The following is a 12,045-nucleotide window of genomic DNA, read 5'->3' as shown; positions in this document are numbered from 1 at the left end:
CTCATTGCAGGAGATGGTATCTGACAAACGCAATCACTCTAAGTGACTTAACAAAACCAATCATGACACCACTTTTTCCACTACGGAACATAATTCTCAGTCTGTAAACACCCATTCCTCCTGGACAGATTATCATAGAAACAGAGTCAATCTTCAGAAAGAAAGAAAAACTTGTCTATGAGTACTCACTTGGGTACATCTCTAGAAATGGCCTAATCTAAAATGGATGTTGTGTTATGCAAGGTTTTGTTTAGTGAAGTAGAGTCAAAGATGAAGCACAAAATTACTTTATGTTTCATTCTGCTTCTATATGAGGCAAGATATAAAATAAAAGGTAAGCATCCAGGAAATTACCATTTCTAGGAAAGCCAGCAGAGTTCACTATGAAATGCCTTCAACTGAACTATTTTTTTCATTAACTGGTGCACACATTAAATCATAAATTCTCTTAAGTACAGAAAGAAATAAAATCCTCCTTAACAGCTTTGATACATGTGTTCCTGCTTGTAATCTGCAATGCCAAGTGGAGAAGCGCCTAAAAGCAGTGATATCAGGCAAGCTTGTTTTCACAGCTTAAAGCTAAGTAACAGACAACCTGTAAAACGGCAAAAGGTTCTTTTACTTTGGAAGCACACAGAATCTTCACAGAAATAAGAGTTGCGATTTTACAGAGCAATGCAAGACATTAAATGTGTATGTCTGCATTAGCTTATTCAGAGTAAGTTAATTAAATATACCAATAAAGCTTTGGAGCAAGTTTTATTGTTCTATATGGTCATGTTCTGTAAAGTCCCAAAGTCAGGAATAAAAAGCACCTTTCCAAATGAGGCAATCCTATACACACCAAGCATTTACCACTACCATCAGTACCAAACATCAGCCACTATACCTACGTCTGCTCTGGCAGCCAATTTCACAAACGACAGAGTAAAGATTTCAGAACAGGGCTACCTGTATTTCTTCAACTCCAGCTATTATTTGTTCTTTTGCTTTCAGAGACTAATATACATGTTAGTTCTGCCTTTTAATTTGCTTTCAGTAAGATCAAAAATGTTTTGAGAGAGGGTATTTTAAAATACTATTATGCCCCTTGAAATAAATCTATGCTTCTACTTCATTCTCAGGAACACAATCTGTTGTTACTAATAAATCCTTCTTCTGTTCAGTGGATAGACAAAACCACATTTTTATGTTAAGAGTTCTCTTAATGTTGAGGTCAAAAGAAAAAACTTATTAAAACAAAACCCTTCACAGTACAAAGAGGTATCTTCTCCTAGCAGGTAGGCCACAAAGACTGACTTTTCCTCCCTGCAATAAACAATGAAAATTCCATAAATTACCAGAGCAGAGAATAACAAGTTCCAGAAACAGATGCTGTACCATACATGCTTTGGAAAATGACTTGAGTAATCTTACAACAAATTCTTGGAAAGAACCCCCTTTTTTTTTTTCTTGGGGAAAAAAAAAAAACAAAACAAAACCACACCTTAGAACAGGAAAAGAGCATATATTAATTATACCAGGCAGTTTATCCAAAATTAAATATAGAGCAGTGATTTGTAAAGTCTCTCCATGGATTTCAGTACTGTAAACCAAGCAAAGAGAAGATTATCTGTACCACAGTGCAGGGCAGCAACTTTGGGCACATATGTACACCCTGAAGGCCACGCAAGTATGTCTGTGCAAGAGACCAATTCGCTGTTCAAAGCAAATGAGCCTGCAACTCTTCTCACATCTGGGACACTGGAAAAAAAAATGCAAGGCTGCATTTTGCCCCTATGCAAAACAAAGGCTCCCACCACACGCTTTTCCCAGAGCAACAGGCTGCCCCATCAGCTACTAGACAGCATCTTCCTTCTTCAAGAAGAAATTACTGTTTCTAGATCTATAAAGACTGCTTGTCATTGTTACGTGATCATTATGCACAACAAAGCACATAACAGTTGTTAATTTCTGTGGCTTTATTTATATCTATTTGCTTGATGTTGAAGTTTGTTTAGTCACAGGCAATGTTTTTCTCTTCCAAAAGAAAAACACAAAACACAGCCAACTTTTAGCAGGATAGCATAGCTAAAGAGTTAACTAAAGAATTAATTCCTGTGAAAGACAAGCCACCTATACCAGGTAAAAGCCAAACTAGACCCTTCTCAAAAGCTCTGGCCACATTTGGCCCCTGTAACTGTAAGGAAGTGTCTGGTCTCATATGGTAAAAAGACAGCCAAGCAGTCGTTAGCTGGTGATTTCATGCACAAACCCTGAACATCAAAAAGGGAGAGACAAAAAGTAAGGCAAATTAGTTTTTGTTAACACAGTGCTAGCAGTCAGACCAGCTTTAAGGATGCTGAAACGTAAATACATAGCATAATTTAAAAACTTGGGAACAGGGATGGGATTCTCACTCCTAGACTCCAATAATCCAGTAAGAAGAAGCCCAGCACTGTACTGATCTGGAGAAGAGGGAGAAAAGACAGCCATTGCAAAAGTACAACACATTTCCTTTGGGAAGCAAATTTAAACTAAACCATCAAACAAATCCCTTTGCCATTATAACCAGGTGCTAGAGACCATGCCAGCTAATCCCAGAAGCAAAATTAAACTTGGAGGTTGAAGTAACTGTTAATGATTAGCTGCCTTCAATAACTATCTGCTTCAAACCATATAAAAAAAAAAAAAAAGTTAATCAGCAGGCTGTAGAGTTAAAATTTAACTGTTTGCTTCCTCAGTAGCCTCAAGGCCAAGTGCAGCACAGCAATGATGCAGCAAATAGTTGTTCTCTTCTTTTTCTGTGCTGCAGGTGCTGTGCTACTCGTGCTGCAGTGTGCAATCCCAGGACAAACACTTCACAAGAAGTGGAGATTGCAGGACATTTAGCCAAGCTCATATGATGATACCTAAATATTTTAGTAAACTCCACATATATATGGACATTGAAAGAAAAAAAAAAAAGTACATAGAGGAACTTCAAGCTTTCACAATCCTTTTAATCCTGAACCTCCGCAACTCAAATTTATGAGCTAGATACTCACACAGCCACTGTTTCTCTCACTAAATGCATGCAAAGCTGGTAAAGAGCAGGGGAAAAAATGGAAAACAAACAAACAAACAAACAAAACCTCTATGACAGTAACTCATCTAACCAGGCACTGCCAACTTCAGACTGTCCTGAAGGATAAGACAAGTCACTACAATAACACCACAGATTTACACCAAGCAAATACCTTCTAGACTTGTGTTAAATTATCCAATACTCCAGAAGCATTGTGCAGGAAAACTCCACTCCAAGTCTCCTACTCTGCTGCTCCCCAGTTCCTCCAGAATAAAGCTGTGACAGCACATGCACGCAGCTGGCAGAAGGACAGGAGAAGTGCTGAATGGTGCTGCACAGCTATCCTAACAGCAAGCTGCAAAAAGCTACCAGGCTCATACATGCAGATTATCAACTGCAGTGTCAACCAAACGAAATATAATTTAGGAAATAAACACCAAGGTGCTTTCACTGTCCATTAATAAAAAGCAAAAACAAAAACAAACCCTCAACTCTCTGTAATTTGTTCCTAGACCCGGCTTTAAAATTAACCCTTACTGTCATTCTCTAAAACTGCAGATTTCATTGTCTTGCTATACAGTTTACACAATAAGCTTCCCTGAAATGAAAAAAAATCTGATACTGAGAACATTAACCTGCTCTGACTTAGAAACACAGATTTATCCCACTGCTACTTCCATACAGAAAGTATATTTAATATGACTTTTTAAAAGAAATTAGTTATGCTTTATGGAATAACAGCATTGAAGAGATCCTAGACAATGCACATTGTACAGGCTACCTGCAAGGAGGTCAGTTTGACCTGTAGAAAGGATAATAAGATCCCCAGCTTTAGTGAGGTCACCAGACAGCTTACCTCTTCAGGAAAAGCACCATTTTATGCTGTTATTTTGTGAAGGATATACAAAAGAAAAATTTATTATACTTGACACAAGGAAATGTGAACATATTGACACTGCAAGAGAAATGTTCTACATAAAAGATCAATTATGTGTTTAAGGCAAATCAGGCATGAAAAAGCACTAGTGTGTAGTCTGGGGTTTTAAGACATCATGTACAATTAGATGCCTACACAATGTTAGAAATTTTATCTTTCATTAACTCTTGACAAAAGTGTAAGTTACTAAATATTTGTTTTGATTACTTTTGCTTATATATTGTCTGATCCCCAACAAGATAGCATTCAAGAAACTCAAGAATTTACCCTCAGAAATAAAATAATTTATTTCCCTCTCTTGCCCAGGAGAGTCCAAGTGCTAAGCAAGCCTGGCTTTCCTGGAGATGGAGAGAACAGAGCACCAATGCAACCAGCACTTCTCACCCTTCTTTACCATTATGCACACACTCATTTAACCCATGGGGAGGGATCTTCTCCAGGGTAGGGGGCTTTATTGCCATTGGGAATGAAAACTGTCAATTCCATTCACTAGAAATAGTTTGAAAAAGCCACCTCTGTCTGCACCAACTCAGCTATAGATTAAAACCAGGTAGTTTGTTGGGCAGCTGCCCCTTTCTAGTTCTTCATCATGAACATTTAAGTTAACCAACATCTGAGAAGCCCATAAAATAACTGCAAAAAAACTTTGACAGAAGCACTGCCCTGTTATCTATGACCGGTAAGGCCAATTCTATCTCTAAGGTAGAAAACCTTTTATCATATCCAGTTAGCCATCAGCTGTGTGACATTCAAGTACCTCCATTAGCTTTGAACAAATCTTCATCTAAAGGTACCATACCAGAACCTTTACACCAGTTATCTTTCACAGCAAAAAGGGGAAAGGTTCTCTTTACCACCCTACCACAAAACATGAATTCAGGACATCTTTAACAGCCCCTTGCGGGGTCAACCAGAATCAAGTCTGCTAAAGCACTGTTAACTTATCAGTCAATTCAGAGAAGAAAGCCAGTGGTTACTAATTACTAGAAAAGAATTAAAAAGAGGTTGTGTTGGTTTTTGGTTTGGTGGTGGTGTGGTTTTTTTTGTTTTTGTTTTGTTTTTTTTTTGGTGTGTGTGTGGGTTTTTTTGTTGTTTTTTTTTTTTTTTCATTTCACCAAATTCTGTAAGAATATAAGGATTTCAAGGCTTTATTTTTTCACACATAAAATCCTTCAATCCAATTTTCACTAAGGCTAAAAGTCAGTTGCCTGAACAGCAATGCCTCCTGTCATCTGAGAATCCTCAATCTCCTGCTGCGCTTTCTGAAGCTGCACCATGAAAGACAGGTCTCCTATCACTTCTGAAGCATTTAGACATCTAAGTTTCACCTTGTAAGCTTGCTTTGTATATGGTGCTGGCAAATGTAGGAGGCAACTGAAATAGATTTAAGAGTTGTATTTCCAGAGCTGCAAATCAACAAGGTTTTCTTGAAGGTTTATAGATAGAAGTTTCTCACACATTCCCTTCAGCATACAGACAAGTTACAATAGTAGGACAGGCTCTCCAGAAAGCTTCATCTCCTGAAGTCCCAGTTAATCCAGGCCTCTTAAGGTAAAAGGCTAGAAGAGCCAGATAAGCCTTGTCTCATGTAATCTGATATGTCTCTTTCCTTTTCCTGCAGAGAGGGTTCACAAGCAAGAGCTTTTACAGATTAACACAATGATCTCAGGCCATCAACACATATACAGCAACTTGCACAGCCTTTACAATATGTTCACCATCAGAGATGGAAAGGGACTAGATGGAACACAGGAAAAAGAAATACTAAATCCTATTTCCAGAGGTACACATATGTAAATACACACATTTTTAACATTTATATGCATAAGCACCATATATTTTTTATTATATATAAAACCACAATATTAACTGTGCATTTTACTAATAACATGCAATGGTGGGGTGGTTGAATAGTGGTAGTTGTGGTTTTTTATTTTGACAGGTTATCACTGGAATTCTTCAATTATGTCTGAAAGCAGATTATACATACTTTAAACCTCCTGAGCTAGCCCATGACCTAAGAATCTAAGTCTTTTTCTTTATATATACTAGCAGATTTTCTCAGAGTCTCCTAGCAATCACCATCAGAATAAATGAGACCAGGTTTCAGCAAAGGTTTCAAGAGATTTTCTACCTTTATGTAAGTATTTTTCCTGGGAAATGAGAACAGTTAGGAGGGAAGGTAGCATACCAAAGGCATCCCATTTACTCTGAACAGGTTTCTGTATAGATTTAGAATTCAGAAGAGCAGAATGTAAAACAACAATGCCCACAGTTGATAGCACATCCTGGTCCAGAATTATGTTTCTTAATCTCTACCAATGTCCATGCAGGACACACTTAGCAAAACAAAAAATTATTTTCAACCAAGCGAACATGCACTTTCAAGAGTTAATAAACTCACGTGTCTTTAAAAACGGGGGGGAAAAAAAATTAAGAAAAAAATTTATGAGCCTCATTGAAATCAAGAAGCTGAAAACAAGAGGTAGAGAAAAAGGCTTAAAGCTTACTAGCTGTAGACAAATAGCCTGACCTCTTGCTGTTATGAAACTGGAAGCATTTCTTCCAAAATAAAGACTATGATTCACTGAGAATTGGACTCAAAAAGACTCCAATTTCCAAAACGCCATCTGTGAAGTGGCACGTATACCTATAGAACAGAACTGAAAAGGAGAGGGAAAAGATCTGTTCCACTAAAGGATTGCTTATGTAGATACTTTCCAGAGTACCCTGTTGGCAAATCTAGTCACACATTCCACTGGAGAAACTGTGGAGAAAGGAGACAGACCAGAGGGGCTGAGAGCAGGTGCATGAGATTCTAGGACAAGAATCAGAGCAAAGAAACCATCTCACTTGTCCAAGAGCCAGACTTGAGTTCATGCCTGATTTTTCTTTCCTAGTGCCAACTGGACATGCGAGAACTGCTATGGAAGACACCAGAATTAGGCTCTATAAATGATGATCATTTTTGGAGAGATACAAGGGCACCTCATCACAACCCCAACCCTTGCCCCCCACCTTACCCAACTGAAAGGAAGATCATGTCAACACACAGCATAAGGAGGGAAGGTCTGCAGGAGTATCTTTGGGAACAGAGGGAGAGAGAGAGAGATGTGGGAGGGAATATTGGCAGTTGGCAACTGAAGGCAAACGGAGCTTAAGTTCTACAGAGGAAGAGATTTTTAGCCACTCTAAAGAGGCTCTCATTATGGAAAGAAAACAGTTAAGACAGCAGTCCTCCCCTCCCCCACAGCTGCACTGGTGAACCGGTAGAAGCACTTTATGCTGAAGTCCACGTAAGTATGAGGGAAATGGAACTTCAAACATCTGGAGCATGGAGGTCAGGCAGTGCTGCAGCAGCTGGCCCCTCAGGCAGGAGCGGCTGTCTGCCGGGACGGCAGCGAGCGAAGGGAGGCGCTGGGCTCAGCCTGCAGCGGGGAGCAGGAGCCGGGAAATCGGCAGACTGCAGCTCTGTTCCTGGCTCCACCAGACTTCCCGAGCTACGCCGAGCGCGTCGCTTGGCTGCTCGGGCCAGCTCCCGGGAGCTGCCCACCCGCAGCAGCCCTGAGAGCGGGCGTAGGCAGGTGCAGGTACAGGCAGCGCTGCTGTAGCTGTCTGCTCTGAGCCGGGTGAGACACGGCACCAAGGATAACCAGGACTCCTCCGTAAAGCAGCTTCCACTGCTGCTTTTAGTGCTAGTGAAAATGCCAAAGGGAGTTATGGATCATACTGCCCGAGTCTGGGCAAACCCTACTGCCGGTATTAACTGCCTGAGCAACACAAACGTACACACGCTTCAGTAAGAAGGAAGCGCACTGTGATCGTTACTCATTTACAAAAAGCAGTCCCTCCAATGACCTCTGATACATGTCAATGGGAAGTACAACAGGAGTTTTTGCATTCTACCTAACTTTATTTTTTTTTTATTTTTTTTTTATTTTTTTTTTAGTCTTTCAGATCTAGCTGCTAGTTTAATTCCGTCAGAAACAGATATAAAACAATGTACCGTTAATGTAGGTCTCTGTGGGAGGACAGAAAAGGGGAGGTGGGAAGATCATTTGCAATTATCTTCTACCAGCCTCCTAAAGTCTATGGCTTTTCAGCATCTAAAGCTGGGAGCAGGGGAAGGGAGAAGTAGCTTTCATGATGTTATTCCCTGTCCTAACAAAAAATCCCTGATCACTCTAGAATACACTTTCTAGTATTTGTTGGAGATTCAGCTGTGACTGCACACCACACACCACCACAGGGCAGGAAGTACAGATGCAGCTCTGCATCAGATCAAACCACAGTGTGTGGCAAATTAGCAACTGCTAACCATCTACTTGAGTTTCATGCTGTATAATAAAAACCTTTTTGAAGGACAGTTCTCTTTCTCAGTCCTCCCTCTGCCCTTCTCATCACCAAGACAGGATTCTGCTAAGGGAACTAGCAAGACACACCCCCTCTCCACTAGTGAGCCGCAGATGTTCTACACAGTGAACTGAATACACATTTCAAGGATTAACTAACACCAGTTGCATTGCTAATACAAGTTTCCAGGGGAAAAAACTAAATGGAACCAAAGATTTATTGATTATATTTGAACACAAGCCAAAATGGCAAAAATCTGCTGATTTAAACCAGTCTTTAAAATAGAAGACATTTAAGAAGGGAAGTGTTTCAAGTGTACAATCCCACTGATTGATTTTGACAGAACAACATTTGGGATGTACAGTCATAACACATTACATTCATACCCAATCTTCAAAAGCACAAAAAGCAGATAAATGCTTTTGATTATGCAAAGTCAAAATCCCAACTCTGTATGTTAGTGTATTTCAGTACCTGAAATTAGATTTTAGTCACTCCACATTTCTTTTTGGAAATCCTCAAGATATGCATATGTGAGTAGCTCATTTAAAAAAGAATTCAGAAGAAACAAAATATGCTTATGCAAGCTCCCACATGAGAGTTTCAACATTTTAAAGTGGCTGAATGAGTCTCTTTTCCTTACTGGAAGCAATGCATTTGTCTAGAATTAAACAAAACATACAAAGCTAAATATATTCTTGACTGAAGGAAAGCACAAGGACAGACATGGAAAAATTAAATGGCTTCTTCAGTAGTTTGGACTCACTAAAGAACCACCATGGGAGCAGAACAAAACTGTATGTTGAATGAAAAGCATTTTGTGTGCCAAAAAAAGCAACTTCATAGGAGATGAACATGTGCAATTGCAAAGAGCACTGCAGGTGGCTAAAAAGGAAGCCATCTAAAAAAAAGCCTATGAAACAAATAAATTCAACAGAACAAGTCTGAACTTTTTCAGAAACTGTCTGAGGTAAGGAACCAATAAAGTCGGAATAGTGACAAACCAGAATGCTCTTTCCTGAACAAAAACAAACAAACAAACAAAACACAAACAAACAAAAAAAACCCCACACACCACAAACCCCTCCCATTTAGTTATAATTTGGCACTTCAAACTGGGAGGTGGGCAGTAAAACACCCAAAAAGAAGCAAGCTAACATAGCCTTAACTTTGACTTACCACCTCTTTAGTGCTATGTTTTATCATCTCTAATAGCAAAAAAAAAAAAAAATTCCAACAAGAAAGGTTGTTTACACAGTTGGGATAGTGGATTTATTGCATATCACAAAATAATCATTACGCTAAAGAATAATAAAATTCCTACATAAAGTCTATTCTGATCTGTCACATGTACTTGAAAAGTTTTGAAATTATTTTTCAAGCACGTACTTTTCCTAAAACAAAAAACCACAAGCAAAAGCCACACATACACACAAAAACTCCTCTCCCAAGTACTCCTCTTCTCCATCTGAACTGAGAGCCTATGAATTGTCTAAGATTGACAATCCTGCGACAGACTGTTTCCCTAAGGCATAAACCAGAGACAGTATATGTGGATGGAAATGATGCTGAGTCTCCTATAGCCACCTGCCAACATAGTTTTGACTAAAAATCATCCAAGGCACAATGTTATTTCTATATCTCTTTGATCAGAACTCATTTGATGGTAGTGATATAAGCTAGTGAGAAATCTGTTTTTTTTAGGATCAGCACTGCACCAGGAGTAACTCATGAGTATTAATTTAACAGCCATCAGATAGCTAAAGGCTGTGTTATCTATACCACAAACCCTCTTGGCTTAGTGCCACACAGCTTACCACATATGATATTTCTTTCTCTCTTCCTTTTGTTGCCTAGATGTTCAAAGGTTGAACACATTTTCTCCAGATGAGAACTAAATTCTGGATTTTTTCAAGCTTTTGTACAAGGCAAGCAAGTCTCTGGCAAACAGCTTCGTTGCAACACTATGAGGTGCTACTCAAGTGAGAGGACAACCAGCAATGGCCGCTTGCTTTATCAGTAAAATAAGATGGGAAGAAAAACCCTTAACCACTATGGACCCCACTTCAAAGTTTTCAGTACACTTACTGCACTCTGCAGTTAACTCACTACCCATACTACTACCTTCAGCATATTACTGCAGCAAAGAGCTCTTCCATGTCACTTTAATATCAAAACAGATAGGATCTGACAAGCTCCTAACTTTTGTTTTCAAAGACAAATATACAACGAGACAGTTCAACTCTGACCCAGACTGCCCTTTCTCAAAACTCCTTTAGTAACCAGCTATCCCTTCTGACAGTACATCAACAAGAGGACAAGCTTAGAAGCTTCATGAACTTCACTCAGCTCAAACTTTTTCTGAAATCCCACTTTCCACAGTGTTGCACATGGAACCCTATTAAGATATTCTAGCAAAAAAAAAAAAAAAGATAGTGAAAAAAAATTCCCTCACATATTTCATAAGACTGTGTTACTATTTTGGACTGAGTCATACAGAATTCTTGTAATTTGAGATATATTAAGTAAAAGCAGAAGATAGACAACCAGCTAAGAAGTATGTATGACATTTAACGGTTTAATAGGGTGGAGAGGAAGGGAAAGGGCAGAGATGGAATCAGTAAGGCTGCTCTTCTTCTTCATTGCCATTTTAAATTTCCACAGACAACTAAAAGAGGAAGTTGCACATTGTTTCTGTAAATGGACTTTGCTTAGGCTCCTACTCTTGGCCACAACCACTATACGAAATACTGTGATCACATCTGCTGGAAACATCCACGTGGCCTCAACAGTCTTAGCAGCACTTAACTCTGTACTGACCAACAACATTCCAGAGCCAAATCTTTCCTAGACTAAAGCTGACCACTCTGGCAAAGGACCCTGGTCCTAGAAGAAACCATGCCACCAGTCATCCCTCCTCCAGGACCACCCCTCAGACTTGTACGTGCGCATACATGTCCAAGAACATACAAGTTCTTGGCTCCATCCTGTGCAAGTGCACCTGAACACAAATGCTTCACCCTGATGAAGGGCAGTGTAAGTCTTGAAGAGAAGTCTTGTGCATAGTCACAGAGGGGATAATATTGTTATGTCCCTAATGCTGCATGCAATAACCTACCACCATTACAGTACATTCATCAGTCAGACTGATCATGTGTACAGAAATTAGACATTTCCACTGTGCAGTTACTAGCATAATGATTAAACTAGACTGCAAACACTCAGGGAGAAGTGTCAGCCATTGAGGATGATGCACAGAAAGAAGCCTGTGGAAAGAAGCATCCAGAAGTCTGTAGTTTCCAAGATGTTGTCTTCAGAGTAATTGAGCCCAAAGTTTGGGGTGGGGGAGGCAGAGAACAAAACACTGTCAGGCATAAGAGAATAGCTGGAAAAGAGACCAGCCGGCCATCTCTAAATGTCTCTTTAAGCAAAAGTGAGAAATACACTTCACAAATACTGACTAGTGAAGTGTTTACAGCTAACTCAGGAAAGTGCACCAAGGTGCCTTGGTAAAGGTGCTCCAAACATCATAGTGGGTTACAAGCCTCTGAAGTGCACCACAGCGTTGCAAGAGGCGGCCTTACAGCTCCACAGTAACAACCACCACAGACTCATGCGTGACTGGCCACTGACCTGTGCAATACTGGACAGCTGCAAACGCAATGAAGAGTGACCGGACTCCTGCAAGAAACCTAACTTCTTTTTTCGG

General features: G+C 39.7%; 1 protein-coding gene across 1 annotated transcript in view; it reads right to left on the bottom strand.

Annotated features, from left to right (window-relative positions):
- The window catches only part of ABI1 (abl-interactor 1), a gene marked incomplete at its 5' end in the record, with an annotated part of 55,084 nt that overhangs the window by 30,493 nt on the left and 12,546 nt on the right, over positions 1-12,045 (bottom strand). The gene's annotated exons all lie outside the window — the stretch shown is intronic.

This window comes from Merops nubicus, unplaced genomic scaffold (assembly GCF_000691845.1).
Source record: "Merops nubicus isolate BGI_N331 unplaced genomic scaffold, ASM69184v1 scaffold625, whole genome shotgun sequence".
Lineage (NCBI taxonomy): Eukaryota > Metazoa > Chordata > Aves > Coraciiformes > Meropidae > Merops > Merops nubicus.
Note: the sequence above shows the minus strand (reverse complement) of the source record. Positions and strands in the feature narration are given on the sequence as shown.